At 39.8% G+C, this 19,545-nt stretch overlaps 1 protein-coding gene across 4 annotated transcripts in view; it reads left to right on the top strand.

Annotated features, from left to right (window-relative positions):
* Window positions 1-19,545, top strand: part of LOC140648117 (dual specificity calcium/calmodulin-dependent 3',5'-cyclic nucleotide phosphodiesterase 1C-like) — a 276,580-nt gene that overhangs the window by 94,667 nt on the left and 162,368 nt on the right. Inside the window, exon 1 of one of the 4 annotated variants that reach the window (XM_072853610.1) lies at window positions 6,468-6,473. The exons of the other annotated variants lie outside the window; for them this stretch is intronic. The gene's annotated coding sequence lies outside the window, so the exon portion shown is untranslated. Of the gene's footprint in view, window positions 1-6,467; window positions 6,474-19,545 lie in introns of those variants that run through there. 4 annotated transcript variants of the gene reach the window in all.

Raw genomic sequence — 19,545 nt, 5'->3', positions numbered from 1 at the left:
AGAGTAAAATTTTAAAAAAGTGAGAGATGCTGACAACATTTCAAGTGAACCAGTTCTGTACATTGAATCCATTTATTCTGGTTTCTTTGTCTACTAAAAGATGGTTTTAAATTCTAGGGTTTTTTTCTCCTGTTCCTGTCAAAACAGATACTACTATAACTGAGTTACACATGAACTAGTAATTTCCCTATTGGAGGGCTTTTTTCAGCTACCTAATAACATTTCAACAAATTCCAGCGGTACTTAGTGAGTACTAACTAAGGACTACTTCTCCAGTTTTGTCTTGTAGTCAAGACAGAAATACTTATCCACTATCCACTGCAGGAGCTGGTGGGATCCATGCCCCAGAACAGCATGGATTTATATCTCATGGCTTTGTGAAATAAGTTATTGGCATCAGAGCATCTGGTTAAGCCCCTACAATATGAAACAACATGCTGATTCTCATGAGAATGCTCAAGGAATGAGCAGACACAGAGACTAAGGTACTGTCCAACAGCTGCTGGTTTGTGCTTGTGTAGGTCAGGATTAAAGCATAGCGATGAAATAAAAATTTGGACTAACTGTGTTGCATATGGATAAATAAGTGAGTTTGATCTCCTAGGCAGTTAGTCCAGCCTTTTACCAGCAACAGATTTGCTTAGAAGAGAAAACCAAGACTATCATAAAAATATGTTGTTCATGCTTTGAAAAGCAATTATCTTGTTGCTACTTTTTCTTTAGACTGGCTAAGCCATAGGAGTGATTGTACTTCAGCTTTCTTACAGATTGCAGTTGTGATTTTGTTTTTAAATTTATTTTTTTTTCTTCCCCTGGCAATAATGTGAATGTTTTCAGATTGTGATGACAAACGCTCCTTCTGGGAGTTTCTGCACTAATAAACAATGGTGACAACAACTTGCTCCATGTTATAGCTTCAATTTTAATGACTCATGAAGCACGAAGAACTTGAGCACCAATCTGTTTATTGACAGAGCTTAAAGACACCAAGGACTGAAGTGACAGTAGGTATCATTAATCAACAAACCTTGTTGCTATCTCAAGCAACGCTGCATTTTGATGGCCGTTTTAAAGAAAACTGTAAAAGCTGGACCAGATGAATTCATCTCCAGTTCTGTCCTAAAGCTTGCCAAGGTGAGGGGCTGGAAGGCTGACAAGCCCCACAGCTTCCAGAGCTGAAAGCTTTATCCCCAGAGCCTGAAGGACTCTGCCCTCAGCACGCACAGCAGTTGCCTAGAGGAGGGCAGTGCTGGAGATCATTCAAGGTCAGGGTCCAGGAGGATTGTCACAGCTACCTCACATTGCACACCTGGAAACGGTGAATATCAGTGTGGAGATACAAGGATACATGGAATAGATGCAGCTGTCCTGTTTTTAAAGTGAGATGTGAATTAGCTGGAGGCCCCAACAGTTTCTAGCAGAGCATTCATGTGAGGAAAATCCTAAATACCTGAAGGTTTTCACTCTTTTGGGACCAAACCTGAAGAAGTTTGGTGATGGCAGAAACAACCTTTCCCAAATCTCTCAGGACTTTCCGAATGACCATTCCCAATGCATGTGACTTTTTTCAGTTTCATTTCACCCCAGTTCTCAGCTGGATGGTCTGAACACTGGGAGTGCAGCATCCCAGTTATTCTGTCTATGGGACCCTGTGGGCAGGCTGATGCTATGCTTTTTGTCAGTGTCCTTGAGAAACAGTGAGAGACCATTGGCAATCAAGGTCAACTCTCACCTTTTTTATTTCTAGAAAGCAATGTTCAGCCTTTACTTATCAGCATAGCCTTGACACTGTGCTCTCATCTGAATTCAGAACTGAAACATCTTGGAAGGAAAATATCATTAAAGCTGGATTTGCCTCATCATCACTTGTCCTGTAGCCTTCACTTGGGAGGAATTTAAAGAATAGATGTAACGATATTTCTGAATTGCAGCTTTATTATCTTTTAATGCTTCAGTTAATACTAACACATTAATGTCGCACAGTGGTTAGACTTGGAGACGGGGCTCCTGTCTCAGGTGGTTTGGGGCCAATTCAGGACAGCTAAAAAAATTACAGAAGGTGGTACAGAATCTCGCAGATGTTTGAAACCTGCAGGGAGTTTGTCACATCACTAGCAAAAGCACTTTCCTCTGCCATGTGCAGCTGGAAAGCTGTGGGTTGCTCTTATTAATCCAGTGGTGGAAACATGGATGGCTCTGAGAAACCTTGCTCACTGTTTACAGACCTGCACATAGAGAAGTTGTGGCTGCAAAAGGTGTAGGTGGAAGAAAAGATGATGAATTTCTTCAGTCCCTTCATCTGAAAGGAGGTGTTGAAGTTGAGGGAAAAGCAGAAGCAGGAATAACATAAGCTAAACCATATTAAACTGTCTTGTCCTGTAGCATAACACTTCAATAGGGCTGTGATTAACATCTGGATTGCCATATGTTGAGAGTGGATGGGGGACTTGCTTGGTGAATCAACTGGTAAAGTTCTATGTGCTGAAGAAAATGGAGAAAACAGGGTAAATAAAGACATGACTGGCTTTTTCTGATGCAGACTTTGTAATGTCTGCATATATGTAACTGCTCATTCTTAATTTGGAAAACTGTTTTGTTATAATATGAGCAGACTTTACAGCATTCACCTGCTTATTCTTCCAGCTGTTTGTTGGAAGGATGTAATTAGAAGATCAGGCTTCTTCACAGCATCATATGAACACGGATTCAGCAAAAGCTTTCAATCTAAATTAGGAATGTGCTACCCAGGCATCACGTTTTATGAGCGTATGATGGGTTTGTCTCTGTGGAAGGATCTCAGCTTGAGGAACAGGCATAGAACATTAAGGAAAGGATGAACTCAATAGGAAACACAAAAATGTAGTATTTTTGCTTTGAACTAAAATAATTAGTGTTTAGAAGCGACGTGCATTTTCAGTGGATTAATAAATTACATCCATATTTTGGTCAGGAATATACATCCAATTTAAAGAGGAGTCTTTAAATTGCTGCTAGATTTGTATGAAGGGGAAACAGAAAGACACCAAATGAAGTTAGTTTAACTATACTGTTAGGTATTACTCTCCTGTAAGAAAGATGTCTAACAAGCATTTTGAGTAAGAAGGCACCTGAACAGCCACAACTATGTAATACGGCTTTTAATAAATCTGTGTTTCAGTTCAGCAGTGTTTCCCCATCCAAGGAGTATTTCTCTTGAATGAATATAGGTTACTAGTGTTCTTCCGAAATTGAGTTGGAGCTCAGCTCACTGAAAAGTAGAAAGCTTGTTATTTGATCAGAAAAATAGGTATCACAGTTATTAGGTGTTAGCTGTGTGTCAAATCTGAAGAAGGATTTGTAAGTCTGGAAGCATGTCTTCTAGCTCTATCAGTAAACTCCCACAGGTTTAGCCTCAGAGGACTGAATTCCTGACACTGAGATGTCCTATGTTGTTTCACAAAACCACGTGGCCTCTGGCTTCAAAAGGGCATGGGTCTTCTGTATGTCTTGTGTGCCAACCCACTGCAGATGCTTTGGGTGCTGAGGGCACTTCAAATGTTCTGACATAGGTTTGTTTAGGTGACTGATCATCACCCTTGTCACTGTGTAAATTCAGGCTGCAATACAGTTGCAAACTGGGTTCTGCTCAACAACCAAAATTCTTCTAGGTGCTATAGAGATATCTCAGGTCAGTATCAGGACAAAGGTGGTATTTAAATATTTTCCTGTTACTGTAGTATCAAAATCATACATAATATTGGAAAAGTAATACTAATAGGAAATGTGATCTGTGTGTGAATATGTATTTGTAGGCAAAAAAGGGAAGGAGGAAACAAGTGGGCAGTACTGGGAAAGCAAGGGTGGATTATAGGGCTGTTCAGCCTTGTTGCGTGATATGAAAACCAGTCCAGGTTGCAGTCAAAGCTGCTAAGTGGTTTATAGGAAATCAGTTTGATGACTTAAGTGGTTTTCCCAAACATATCCATATCCCACAAGCAGTACCAAGCTATGATGCCTAGTCTAGATGAGAAGAAGATGGGTTTAATGCATCATATAACTTATCTTAGTGGGTGTGTTTACTAGTCTTTAAGAGGACTCTCCAATGCAAGGAAAAACACAGAATTCTCTTGGCTGGCTAACACATGGAGACTCAATGTGCTCTGTCTGCTCCAATGGTTTAAAATTTGCTAGCTTATATATATATTTTCATTCTGTTATTTGAAAACCATTTTATCCCAAATTATATATAGCGTTACTGTCTGCTTTCAGGCTATGTTGGACATGGATTTCAACACAGGCTCTTCCAAGCTAGTGTGAGGAGGCACTGTAACAAAAATTTCTGGGAAAGGCAAGAAACTTTAATCTCCAAGAATACCTCTTAGGCAATTATAATGACCACTACCTTCTCACAAACTGAAAGAATGACCAAGCAAATAAGCGAATGTTGATTAAAAACTATTCTGGCTAGGAGTAATTCATTTTTAAAAGCTGATGTTTTTGAAGCAGAGCTTTTAGGAGGAGAACTGTACAGTAGATAATTGCTCAGGTCTAAATGCAGCTCTGTTACTGTATCAATGCACAGAGATCATGTGGCAGTTTCCTCACATACCAAGCGTGTGCATGGTGAGAAAGCTTCCGGGAGATCATCTTCTCAGAAATGTTCTCATTACACATTTACAGTCATCAGTGAAACTAATGGTTGTGACTGAAGATACCATAAAGCTGTTTTGCCTCTCGCCCTTTGAATAAGTTAACTGTCTTCCTTCATACTGACTGTTTCTAAACCATGCTAAAGCATGCTTTGTAGACAGCACACAGCCCATTTTGTACTGTGTGGATACAGCTTGGTGACTACTCAAAACCTTTAACTGATTAAAATTATCCTTGGTGAGAAATGGAAGAAACCCATGCAAAGACTGTGACCTATGCTGCGTTTTTCTCCTCCCTGTGAACTACTTACTCTTGCATGAAACCGCAGCACCTCGTTCTGTCACTTACTAAGAACAGCGGTGACGTATTATTTTTTGCAGTACGGAGAGATAAAATAATCTCATTGTGGTAAGTTAGCTTGAATTGTCACTTCACGTTGCCATTCCTGAGACATTTGTTCAGCATCTGTTTACTGCCTGGGTCTTATCAACACTTCCCAAGCTGTACTGTTTGGAAACCTTAGGCTTGAAACTTTGCAAGTACTGCTGAATAGTTCCAGTAATATTTTTTATTACCTGCTTTTTTACTTAACATATACCACAGGCCATGTGGAGAGTCTTACGAGGATTCAGTGGTGTGATGCCAGTATTCTATCCAAAGGATACAGCCATAATAAAAGGGGAAAAACAACCTAGGCAGCTGGGTAGATTGTGAAATAGAGTGACTGAATAGGTCTTCAAAGCATCGAACAGCCCATCAACTTAAACTTACAGTGTCCTGAATGGAAATATGTACTTGTTTTAAAGTTGCACTGGTTCTGTTTTTCAAATAGGAATGTTATCGTACAGTGTGAATCATCACAGAGAATAATAAGCTGCAGACCTTGCAGAAGGGAAGTTATGTTTGCCCTTTCTGGAGAAACACATTTGCAAGGAAGTATTGCGGTTTAGGTAGCATGACCTTGCCCAAGTGTCGTATTTCCCCTTTGCTTTGTGTGATATGTTTAACATTCCAGTCCTCCTATTTGTTAGTTTGGGGATAATCAGCAGCAGGTTTGCAGATCTGTGGGAGCTTTTTCAAATGACCTGAGGTTCACTTATAGTGTTAGTTCAGAGTATCTCTAAACTGTAGCTAAACGGTTTATTAAATTTGATAAGTCACTTTTTACCACTAATTTTTATTTATTTTTAATCATTAAAATTATTTAATTAATCTTTCCTCATCTCATATGAAAAAAATTTTTTTAAAATCCCCTGTATTTACTGCTAATCTAGTAAGATGTCATAAAAATGTCTGCCGCATGTTTTCCACTTACTTGCCTGTTACATTATAAACTAATGTTATGTAACAGAAATAAATTAGAGGGGAAATATTTTGTTGTTTGGCACTCCTCAGATTATGAAACAATGTTTACTTCACTTAAAATACTGAATCCATTCCAGGCATGAATAAAACTTTGAAAGGTATTATTTATGGAAAGAAATAGTAGACTTCCTTCATATTCTGAAGAAGGATTTTTAAAATGTTAAGGGTCATCAGTCAAACCCTCACTTAAACTTCACAAGGGGCTTAAAAGATTTTGTTTGTTCATTTTTTCCCCTGTACAAATGCCCAAGGACATCTAACAGTCAGCATTCAACTTGTTAAGAGTTACATCTTGTATCTTGAAAAGTACAACATATGCTGTTCTAGCCTTTATAAAAGCATTCAGACTCTTTTCTTACCCTACAGAAAGGTACTGTGATAAATGCTGGAGAGCTGATGGACTTTCTTTATTTCAGGAGCTTGTTATGGGAAACAGTCGTCACATTTGAGCGACTCCACAGTCTGATAATTCACATACGGTCAGTCACTGTGTGTGTGTGTGGGTGTGGAGTGTAGTGGGGCAGGCGAAAGCAGGATGGCAAAACTTTTGCTTAGGTTTTTGACAAGAGTCTGTTTATGTGCCTTTACAGAGAAGGAAATAAATAGACAGGGTGAAACTCTGGATCTTAAAAAAAATTCCACTTATTTCAGTTTAAGCAACATTTCCCATTTAGGCTTTTCAGCTGATTGCTAAATGCCTAATACACATGAAACGTGTGCAACCAGCTCTCTCAGGCTAGGCTTTTGGAGACAGGGGGTCTCTTCTCATCTCTTTCTTTCTGTCCTACACCCCAGCCCTCACCTCCCATTTGCAATAATTAGGACTGGGCGGGAAGACTGTAACGACATGAGCTCCCATACCATGTACACGACAACTCAAATGCCAAGATACTCAATCAGAAAAATTGTATCTTAGGCCCTCATTCTGGCCTCACGCTGGATCTTGGTTGCAAAATAAACCTCCAGATAAAAGGATATTTTACATCTGAATCACGAAACAGAGGTGCAAATGAAGGCTGGGGTGCTGAGGTGTAGGGATGGAGCTAAGGCTGGAGTTGGGTTTGAGCTGGGAGACTACCACCAAAGTCTTCCTATCTTAGAAATACTGCCTTTGGTTATTCTCACAGTCTCAACATTTCTGTGCACAGCCTGTCTCACACTTTAGATGTCATCTTCTCTCTCTGTTTTCAGTTAACTCGGTATATGTATGGAGTTAAATATCTCACAGAGATAATTGCTGAAAGGTAGAGTGGCTTTCAGGGTGGAGTTATACGCAACTAATACGAGTGTTTGAGATTAAACTGTGGCACAAGTGCTGGGTTAGAGAAGTAATATGAACAGTCCCCAGCCCTGAAGAGAATTAACAGTCTAAGCAAGACAGGTCTAAACCAGCAAGTCACACTGGGAAACCCTGGGGAATAAAGGGGAGGAATTGGAAGAATTATTGCTTGCCACGCACTTGCTATGAGTTCAGTTACGGCCTGTTTAATATTATTAGGGACAGTTGTTTTCACTACAGTGTTTGGCTTTAAGTACTTAGTTAATTTTGTTAACAGCTCTTGTTAAGGGTGGAATTCGTCTTGCCTAATTGTATTTGTCTGCCAAGGGGAGATTTAGTGGAAGGTGACTCTTCTGCGACTGACCTCAGAGGAAGCTTGAGGAGAAAACCTTGGAGAAAAGAGTAAATGTCTATTTAGATGGCCAGTGTTAGATGATGTGACTCCAGCCCTGCTTTGCCCTACTCAGTTCTACAGGCATATATATATATATATAAAAAAATAAAATAACACAGGCTGTGGGGTCAGGACTATGAACCTGAGCCTTGTATCTCATAAGGCATGTTGTACATTTATTAGGCAACTTTTTTGTGGAATAACTTAAGTGTAGGAATGTTATCCTAGTTTAGTTAATGGTAGATTATCTGGAGTTTACTTTGTGCTTATTTGTCTTAAATATAAGCCTCTTTAATACCTCTGTCTCATGTAAATGCATGTAATTTTTACTAAAAATGAAAAATGTATGTAATTGCATGCACATGGGTAAATGTGTCTACCTCTGACTACCACCTCTTCCTTGCAGACAGATCTGTGATTGCCACTGAATTAGAGGATTTTTTTCCTCAGAGTCTCAGAGTCCCTCAGCTTGGAAGGGACCTGAGGAGGTCCTTACTCCAATCTCCTGCTCACGCCAGGCTCAGCAATGAGCTCAGACCAGATTGCTTGGGGATGTATCCAGATGGGTCTGGAAAAACCCCAAGGATGGATTCTGCAGAAACCGTCTGTTCTGCTGCCTGGCCGTCCTCAGGGAGAAAAGGTTCTTCACCCCTGGTTGGCCCTCTAGTGCTCAAATCAAGAAGTTATCCTTGACACCACCCAGAAATATCCTGAATGGCCTGAGTCAGCCCATGTTGCCTTTTGAGCTGTTTCTTCAGATAGAGGGCCAGCCCTGCTCTTTGTTTTCCCTGCCTACCTTTCCTGAAGAGGGCTTATACCTGTTGATCACAGCATGCCAGTTGTGCAAGCCATCCCACCATGCTGCAGTTCTGTGACTGCATGTGGAGCTTTAGTTCCTCCTGTTTGTTTATGATGCTCACATGGATGAGCAGTGGGGGGGTAATATTCTGAGGGCTGGAAAAGACTCAGCAATTTCTTTACCACATCCCAGATAAGCAGCAAACCTGAGACAACAGGTCAAACCAACAGAAAGATTCCTCTCTCCCTTGCAGGAAGGAGTCTCCTCACAGCTATCACTCCCATTTTCTTCTTTATGCAGACACTTGGTTGAGGCTTAGCTGGCTTTGATGCCTCCCCTTGTGGAAGGTGACTTTTCTCCCCTGTTCCCAGAAGTGGAAGTGGAGAAGAAGCCCCAGTTGTCTCGCTAGAAATGAAAAGTTTCAGTCTTCCCCCATCTTGGGAGTTTCGATCCCTTGAGGGTGGCCTCTAGATTTCCCTCCCGCCTTGCAATGCAGGTTTTGGATTCTTAGCTCTGCAGGGTCTCTGCAAAGACCATATTGATCTCCTGTTCATCATCCCTGATGGTGTGTGCATGCTCACCTCTTCGCACAGCTCCTTCACCTGGCAATCCAGTGCCACAACCACAGCATACTTCCCACAGGGGAGGAAACCACTGTTCCCAACCTCAGGGAGGGGCACCAGGCACTTCTTGCAGCCTCAGACCTGAACAGTGGCATCCTTGCTCAGTAGTGCTGTTTGGGTCAAGGCCCCTGCCACATGTGCCAAAGCCACTTGCTCCAGCTGGTGTTGGAGACCACATGGCACATCACCACTGTTAGTGCACAGTCCTCAGCAGAGGTTCTGGGCTCCTTTGTACTCCTGCTGCAACAACTGCTAGGACACTGTTAGCAGGGCTTTGCCTATTGGTCATATAGCTCTTGCCAAGCAACGGTGGCAAGTAGGTGCTTGGCAGTCCTTGATCAGCCATCTGTTGTAGACAAAAGCTATAGGTACTCCCAAGTCAGAAAGCAGCCGACAAAGGCTGACTGTTGGAGCTGTCAGAGGCAAAAAGCATATAGCAGACTGCAGAAGTTAACCCTCAACAACAGCAACAAGTCACCAGATGTTTCCTGAAGAGTTTTGCTGAAGATGAAGAAGTAGTCTGGAAATTGCTACAGGTCTGTTAGCTGCCTCTCTGCACATCTGCAAATATTCTGTTCTCTTCTATCCTGGAAACCATCTTGTATGCAAAAATAAGTAGCTAAATAGGTGCAAAGAGTGGAATCTCCTAACCCCCTCCTCCCCCCTATTTTTGATGCTTATGTCAAAAGCATATAACAAGCCCTACTGCATTATCACTGGCAAGTGGTGAAGAGATGATATAGTTTTGTGATTATTGCATTTCAAGATGACGGATACAAACAGGAAGTGTGCATATAGTGCTCATGGTGGGATATTTCCATATTCCATATCTGAGACCTTGATTCTCCCACTGCATTGAGCAATGAAGTCTCTTACTGCCTTTGGCTTGACCAATTGGGACTTTCAGCTTTGGTGCATTATAATTTTTGCTGCAGTTAATCTGCTTTAGTGTTATTTAACTGTGGTTGCTCCTGTGGTGTTACAAAAGTGAACAGATATTGCAGCGTGCAGCACTTCTCAGTGCCTGCCTTTGGCAGGAAGGAGTGGATCTGATGTATTGCATGTTAATAGATCTTCCTCCAAAAGTTAGCAAATCAAGGAGAGGCAGACTGCCCATGCTCTTTAGAATTAACATCCCTATATTGCTTTTAGACATTCATAGTGCAGGAGATTTATAGCATTTTTTGAGTTTCAAGTGCATCTCATTCTAGGATGGCATAGACTCTTCCCTCCTCCTGAATTCTTGCAAATGTTGTTATTCATACTTCTGAAGTAAGTCTGTGGTATGCATGAACGCATGTTTATTGTTTTGCTCCACCACCATTCAGAACAACCTCGCAGCAGCAGAAAAAACATGCAACGTTGTTTTCAAAATTTTCCTCCCACTTCAGCTACAGCCTGTTTCTATTTTATCACCTCTGATAGACTGATCGAGTACTTGAAAATTTCTCTTAAATTTCTCTTAAATTCTCTTGAAAATTTCTCTTAATCAGAACTGTTTTGCAGAATCATATTGGTTAAAATGAAACTTCTGTCAGGAAAAAAAATCTGGTTTGGGACAGCCCTGTGAAGGGGATAGAGGAAAGGTAAGTTGGAGGATACTGGCTGGGTGGTTAAGTCACTCAGCTGACATACAAGAAACTCAAGTTCAAGCATCTGCACTAGGTTGCCATTTTGCTTTCAACACATTGAAGAGAGCTTGATTTCATTCCTTGTTGGCATTAGAAGTAAACTTCTGAAGCCTCAATTTTATTTTTTGTTTTTCTTTCATGAGTCGGTATGGTTGTTTTCCAAACAGCTTGGTCCATGATAAGCTACTGAGCTTTTCCAGTTCTGGTACAAAATGGTTGCATCGTGTATATATCGGTCTGAGATATGGACTACGAATATTCTTCAGATGCGTGCAGTGTAATTTCTTCTAGAGTGCAGTGGCGATAACTGGCATATAATGGAGGCACTAAGTATCAAAACCACCTGGATATCCACTTACACTGGCAGAAACAATGGAGTTGCTTTTGCAAGGACTTTTTCAAATTACTAGCCAGCAATTTCTTTTTAATAATGGCTAGGCTAGATGGCTTTTTAATGATGGCCCAGACACCTAGTATCAAGGATACATTGTGGCAGTGCCTTGCCAGGCTTTTGCCACATACTGATACCAATAAATGAGGTGAAATAGCCTTTTTGGTTTGGCATTAGAGCTGTGTATATCTTGCAAGTAGTTCATAGGTTAAAGGCCTCTTAATTGGTCCCTTGCCTTTTGTCCCCTTTTGAGTGGGGATGCTGACTCTGGACAGAATTCCTGGAAGGACAAGCTCTGCTTAGTGTGCAAAGGTAGCCAGAAAGCAAATGGATGATGGGACGTAATATTCAAAAGATTGAAGAGCACTTCTGGGAAATGACAGGCCTCCTGCGCTGTGAATATTGCATTTCATGGTAGCTCTCTTGTGATATGAAAAGTAGAGCAGACAGAAAAGGATTCCACACCATGGTGGCAAAAACGATGAGGCTTCCGTATCCGGAAAGATTAGAAAGATGGAGACAATTTTATTTAAAGATGAGGTAAATCAGAGTGGATATTTTGGTATTCTAGAAACAGCTACTGAGATAGAGCAGGCATTAGCTCTGTCCTGTGGTATAACAACCAGAGGAGAGGAAAGTAATTGAGAGGCAATTCTTTCAATTTGATAAATGTAACTGCGTCCTATCAAGCTGTGTATTTGTAAGGCAAAAAGTTCATTAGGATTCACAGTGGTGCTTGCTGCCTCTACAAAGAATAAGAATATTTGCAACTAATTTATATATAAGAAGTCTTTTCAGAAGGCCATAAAGTCTGTCCATACCGATGAGCTCTGCACTTCCCTTTATGAGCAGTTTTTGCTACAGTTTGTAGATATGCTCCTATCTGAAGGGCAAGATGTGCCAAGTGAGAGACACAGCTAAGTAGCTCAGCAGTTGAATGTTCTTCTTAAATCTGGCTGAAAGTGCTATACGAAAGCCAAGTTAGTAGAGAAGTGAATGAGGAACAGCAAGATTATATTGTACCAATGTTAATTTTACATTAAGGTATCCAGAACTGCAGCGTGAGAATTCAACCCTAGGGATTGTTAAAACCTTTTAAGATGATGATGGAGACTCCATTAATATTCTGCACAATTTTTTCAGAGTATATTTCCTTTCTTTTCTTTTTTTTTTTTAAATCTCTCTGTTAGAGTAAAAGACTTTTTTGTATTTTTTTTACTTTTCAATATACAGAATGATTAGCAAAAATGAACTCCTCTTCAATAACTGTGTAATCGTTCATTGTCATTCAGATATGAATTTGATTCAGCTGAGTGATTTTTAAAGAACCACGTGCGTGAATTCCATTCTGCAGACTGATCTAAAAAATACTCTTATTTTTTTAATTGGAGAAAGGGAGAAAAAGTTATGAGAAAAAGGCTGGCAGCTTGTTGAAAATCACAAGTGATCCTATACTATTTTGATTTAATCGTAGTGCCTGCAAACTTTTTTCATTAAAACTTTTTAGAAAGACAGTAGCAGTCTCAAAGAGTTGAATGCCTTGTGTATCTCATTAGCGAATACTGGATGGCAGAAGGATGAAATGAAAAGAGAGGAAACAGAGACCAAGGGAAGAAGAGGTTTTAGGCAAGAAGAAAAGGAAAAATGCATATGTATGAATGTTTAACTCATTTTTCTGATGGGCAGTAGATTTCTGGATGTTTCAGATGAGTTACTTAATTTGGGGTTGATTGGATTGTATTGCAAAATGCTCTGAAATTTCAAAGCTAGTCACTCCTTCCAGAAAATGACCACAAAAATCACTTGTTATGTTTCTAATACGCTTTGACTTTGAGTCAGACTGAGTTCCTCTCATTCAGACTCTCTGCCACCTTAATACTTGTGTAGTCCTAACACTATAAAGGGGGCTTCATGCAAAGTGGGGCATTATGCATCCACAGCAGAATGGCAGAACCTGGCCCTTGCCTTTTACTAAAACATGCATTGACTTCTGTTTAGAGTTTTGATGTGTAATTTCGTAATGGGCTCATTGCCTCCAGTCCGAATTATGTCGTGGCACAGACTTGGGGAAGAGAAGGGCAATTGTTGTTCAACCTATTTTTGGGATAAACTGTCATTAGATGCTTGTAATCAGATTGCATTGGCTTTGAAAGGAGGCTTATGAAGAGGAATTTTGCACAGTGAATGGATGATGGGTATGCAGATGGTCTATTAATTTCCTGCTTTGGGGTGTATCAAATGAAATATTTACCTGAGAAATAGTCCCAATGTGTTGAAGAGAGATGACTGCTAAACTAGAAGTCAAGTTGTTAAGTGATAGTTTATTGTACTGATCTAGACAGAATACCATACGTAATTGCAATATTAATGGCCTGTGTTTTAACAGGCAGAGTCTGGATGGAGGGGTAGTATATTTTATTGGACCGAAATGTGACAGAAAATTAAGAAGCCTTTAGACAAACAAGCCTGCCTTCAGGTACATATCTCTACACTACCTCTTCCTCCATCACAGCTGCAAAAACATTACTTACACTATCTGGAGTAATAAAGTAATAGAGGGGTAGGCCACTTCTTTTTGGCATGGAAATAGTTACTGGGTAGAGCAGCAGGGGTCGGAGCCACTGATTAATCTCTCCAGCTCGCATTATTAACGTCGCAAATGTCACTCCTTATTCGCGTCACCCACTTGAGTCTGTCACGTCCTTTTGTGCCGACAGTTCTGAGATCAAGTTTGACATACAGCGTGCGATAACAGATGGGCAGCTGAAGGAGCGGGCTGGGAAAACATTTTGGCCTTCTCTGAGGGACACATCCTTTATCTCCAAACATTGTTTGCTTTTTCCGCGATTGCCCACATGTTGTAGGGAACCCATCTAAATTAAGCTGTCTAGGGAAAGGCTGTGCATGTTTGAGAGGATTGGGTACAGGGCTGGGATTTTCAGCTCATAACTCTATGAAAAGCTCATCTGTCACCTATGAACTGAACCCCTTCTGCTGTGCTTGTCTCCTTCTGAAAACTGGAGATGGGTTGTTGCTAATTAAACTCAATGTTTGCTTGTTGGGAATGACCTTTTGGGAGCCACATGGGGCACAGACCTGTATGTGTGATTTTCACTCTTCCACTCTTGAGAACTTGTCAGGCTAAATCTGATTTTTATTTGTTTTTCTCAAATGCTGAAACTTTTTAATAAGTTAACTTTTAACTGTTTCAAAAGAAAAAAAAAGTTTAAAATGTCAGTTTTCATGTATGTACTACACAAGATGAATTTTTTTTAACTCCCATACACTTTGTGGGGAGAAAATAAGAGCATGTTGGGGAGAGAAAGGGAAAAGGAAATAAATAAGTTTTCCTCTCTTAAATCAGTTTTACAAAACGTGCATGTGACTCATTTTAGGGTTGACTGAAGCCTCTATGCTTAGCATCCAGATTGTGCTCTGTTGTGCTAGAGGCTGTTTCAAAATGGCGTTCTAAAGCCTGTCCAGCTTGTCTAGCAATGCCATGGCTGGACAAGACAAATGAGAGAGTGGCTGAAGAAAAGCGAGGGGGAAAGAGTAATAGAAATGGCTTCATGTATGCCATTTGCAGGCCACTCAGTGAGCCTGCCATGTATACAGATGTTGCAGTTTCATGTTAATGCTCAGTGAGGTGAAATCTGGAAACACTCATTGTTCTTCAGAGTTTTACATCTTGACTGGAGATAAATTGATTTGTGTAGGCTAAAGAATAGTGTTTTATGGCATAAATATGCATTAGGGGAGTTTTATACATGTGGACATCTGCTATGACTACCTTTGAAGAGGGATTTTGGGTAGATTTGGACATTGACCTATATTAGGATGACAGTTCTTATTTTCCTTTGTGGCAACTGGAGAGAGGCAATTCTGGTGCAATACAAAAGCAAACTGGGTGAGTGAGGACTTATTTTATACAAACAAAAAATTGTAGTTTATAATGAGTTGTAAAGGGAAAATTTAAGTCTTCTCATGCAACAAAATAGTTCTTATGCTTAGGATCAATTAGGAGATAAAAGGTGATACTTGGAATAGATTGATTTTTTTTAATCAAAAGGCCCAGCATTACTTTGGTAATTAGAATCCCTGTGAATTAATATCACACAGATCCACACAACGTATTATTTTTTCATATTTATAGAAAATCTTTTAGTGCTGTTATCTTGCATTTGACTTTCCCTCTTTTTAGATGCTTGACTAGTCAAGTGGCCAAGCAAGCACTCAACTTGGAAACAACCATTTACATTGAAAATAAATCTCCCAAAATGCAAAGGTTAACTACTTAAAAAAAAAAAAAATTGTTTACTCTCCATGGCGAATTTGATTTGAAATAGAGTAATAAAAAGGTAGAGTTTGCATTTAAAAACTGTTCTCCTCCCATGGATGTACCAGTTCTCTCTTGCAGTTTGCTACGTTAAGTGTTCCAGCTGTTGCTTACGGCCAGTATAGAGAAGCATAAGGACAGATCAAAGCTACTGATGACATCATATCCATAGTCCTATGTATCTCATGTGAAGTTTGCACATTCTGAGAATTGCCACCAATACACTTTTAAGTTGCCTCCATTATTTTAAAGATGGTTTATGGACAAGTCTTTTAGTCCTACAACTTCTGTTGAGATTTCAGTCTTCTACATTTAATATTCTTCCTTTGTTATTAATAGTAATGTAAAGGTAGGGCTAGCTGAATTTTGTGTTTTAATCTATTTTTTAGTAGAAAACTGGATTTGGGGCTAAATATATTTTCACAAAAATGTCAATTTGTTGTGGAAATTAAAAAACAAACAAACAAACAACAAAACAAAACAACAACTGCCCAAAGATTTAGGCCAAAATGTTCTTTTGAGTTGATAGCTGAGATTTGCAGATTTGGATCATTTTTCAATATTACTAGGGCTGCTCTTTGTTGGTTTTAACTTGGAAGTGCCTGGGGTCCCAATTAAAATCAGGGATGTGCAGGGCCAAAACTGCGACAACGTGTACCAATGCGTACTGTTCCTTTCCTGACGAGTTTACAATGCAGTCTCATCCTACAAAACCAGCTTTCCAGCTTTTCTCCTCTCTCCTTTTACAGCATTATACCTCATGGAAAAAAAAGTCATTTTTAAAAGCCTGCATGCCATAAATGTTGAATATACTTGCCCTAGGCAGAGCTTAAAAAAACCCAAACGAACAAACTTTAAGAACTTTTATGTAGAATACAACACTTAATTTCTGTGAATTCCCTTTACTCCTACTTCTACCTTACTCTTACTTCCTATTTGAAGATCGAGACTTCCACAAGTGTTATTTGATAAGCAATCCAGCTATAATAAAGTTGCAGTGCCATCAATTCATTGCATTATCAAAAGGCCAATTGCTTAATGTACTCAAATTGGAACTTGCTGCAAGCATAGCAAGGAAGCAACTAACTCTGTGATGAATAGCACTTACAGTTAAAATTGAATTGACTGCTTTGGAAAGGTATATTGGCATTTGCTTTTTGCTTTAACTGCAGAATTGTTTCATTTTAAAAGAAAAGATTGAGAGGCTAATAACAGTTGGCTTTGCTTTGCATAATATTGTCTTATCCTTGTTATAAATCTTTGCCAATATCAGATTCACAGGACAAAAAGCTCACAGACTCCTCAAAGCTCATTTGTGAAAATACCAAGCTTTGAGATTCAGAAATGTGGCTGGCATTAAAAGGTGCTAAACAAGCTTCTTCATTGTTGATATTATTGCAACATACCTTCTTGTCTCTACCCACTCTCTGTAGGGATCGTGCACACAGGAGGTATAGTTGCAAGATGTATTGGAAAGTGAATACAGTTTATTTTCAGGCTTTTCTTCACAGATAAATAAAATATGTCATTTTCTGGGGCCGGGGTGCTCAGGTGAATAAGGTACAGAGCTAAAAGCCACAACATCTGGGTTTCACTGCTCTATCCTCAAATCTGTTCTTGGTTCATGGCAACACCCTAAAGATCAACATTAACAGAACCCTAATATTTGTCACCTAAATATTTGTATATATAAATGAACTTCCTTTAATTATTATATTTTATTGACTTGAGCAATAGAGCACATACTGATGAGCACCGTGTTTTAAGGCCCTGCAGCTGAAAAACATTGATGGCAGCACCTTTCACCTAGGAGCCTCAAAGAACACGATAAACCCATGTGTCTGAGCCCCAGAATCCTCTTTATGGGACACTGGTGGTGGAGTGTCATCGTGAAGGCAGGGAGACTGCTCTGCGGGAGAGCCACATTACTTTATTGCATTATTGTAATAAGTTAGTAAGAGACTTAAGAATGCACAAGTCCTGATTACTAATCAACTAGTCTAACTATTAAGCACATGCTGTCAGTCCAACTTTGTGGAGTTTATAGGAACCACCATAAAAACAGACCAGAACTTATTTTTATGAACTGACAGGCTCATACTGCCCACTCTGTGTGAATTCACGTTGCTGCTTGTGAAATTTGCCTACAGAAAATCACAGGGCTTGCTACTAGTAAAATTAACAAAGGTTCCACTCACAGAAAACTGGGGAATAATTTTTTCTGCCTTCAATAATATGAAAATGCCTTGCTTAAAAACAAAACAAAACATTGCCATCTTTCCTATCCACCTGCATGCTTATTGATAAAATATTTGTTATTGCTTGTTATGTAACAAGAAGACATAAAATCAGTGTTATTAATTATTTCACTTAGTGATGCAATACTGTGTTTAAGACCAAAGTGCCTTATCCATTCACTGAAACTAATTTCTGTTTTTTATATTAAAACTGTATATACTGCTAATCTAGCTAAAGTCCTGATACAGCTTATATCAGGATTTTCTTATGGTCCTCAATTGTAACATGTCCAAACGTACCATCTTTGAACTTCTGATCTTTTGTTTTCTATTGAAAAAAAAAAAACAAACAACCCCAAACCCAAAAACCTATGAAAGGAGGTGATTTGCTTTTTTACATCTGTCTTCATTCTGGAATAGTAAAATTTTGTTGGGGGGGGGGGTTTGGTGGTTTTTTTTTTTCTTGATACTTTTGTATTCAGACAAGCACATTCTTGATAGTACTTAATATAAAGGAGGCCATGTTGACCCTCAGGAGCTTGAGAATGCTTTCTGCCTCTTAGCTCTGGATGTGCACTGCAGCTGTGTCCTGTTTTATGTAAAGATAAGACTTGCATGCCATCCTTCCCCTCATGCCTGGGCTTCCATACAAAGGGCACTCTCGTGTGGGCCAGAAGGTATTTCCTAGCAGCTATGGTGTGCATCAGTCTGGCAGTATGTGAGGACTCATAACTCTTCTAGTCTGAGGTTCTCCTGCTGATTAGACCGGCGTGGTCTGCGTTATTTCTCTGTATCCTGCTCTTGACTTTTGGGGTGTGGGCTGTTGCACACATTAGCAAAACCAAGACCAGCAAAAAAGTACTGAAACAGGCCAGTAGTAGCATCCTCATTCATTTCACTCCTTCAAATATTATCTGTCACATGGATCACAAGAAAAGCATGTCTTCAGAGCTAGGAATATTTCTGTAACTTTTCAGTCATCTAGTTTAACTTCCCTTTATGGATAGTGTTTGGTACGCTTACATGTATAGGTAGCCAGTTTTCTCCTTTCCAAGGTTGGAGAAGTAACTCCTGTAAGATTTGTAGTGAGTATGTGTGATGAATAGCTAGTTCACTGCAGCTCAGAGCCCTTCTTATTAATAACTGCTGATGAGCAGTTTATGATTTGTTTAGAATCACTGGTTATGTGAAATCATTCTTGAAGCATAACTTTGCGAGGTAAATGTTCATAGACTGTGTAATACATACATTTGATATCATCGTTGATTATAAACTCATGTGTCTTGTTGGAACTTTCAAAATAATTGGGTTTGTCCCAAAGCCCCAGAACTCTCAGTGATGTGGTTATGAGAGAAATCTCAGAGAAAGAAGAAGATTTTAGCATCTACTTGTAAAAAAAACCAAACCCAAAACAAAACAAAAAAACCAAACCACAAAACAGAACAAAATGCAAGTCTCAAAAAGCTTAAAACCTAAAGCAAACGTTTGAAAAAGAAATTAGAATTTTAATGATAAAAAGCAGTGGCTAGTGCCATAAAGCACACTCATGATTTTTGAAGGGTGGAAAGGCTTCCAGGCAGTTGGTCTCATTTGTATCCTGGCCATGTAAGAGTGATTTTGGATGGAAAGGGCTTTAGGCATGGTTAGCATGGAAGTTCCTGGCTGCAGGTTTAGAAAAGACTCTCTGTCAGAGAGGGGCAAGGGGGAGGCTGTCTGTGCCCTTCTGTCTCACATTTCCATGGGAGAGTCTCTGAGTTGCAAGCCGATGGGACTGCTTTGTCCTGCAGAGGTGCTAGAGGGGCAGCTTTCTTCATCGGTTCCCCTTTCCTCCTCCTGTGTGTCTCAAGCTGGCTGGCTGGTG

The sequence above is a fragment of the Ciconia boyciana genome, chromosome 2 (assembly GCF_034638445.1).
Source record: "Ciconia boyciana chromosome 2, ASM3463844v1, whole genome shotgun sequence".
Lineage (NCBI taxonomy): Eukaryota > Metazoa > Chordata > Aves > Ciconiiformes > Ciconiidae > Ciconia > Ciconia boyciana.
This window is presented reverse-complemented; position numbering and strand designations above follow the sequence as displayed.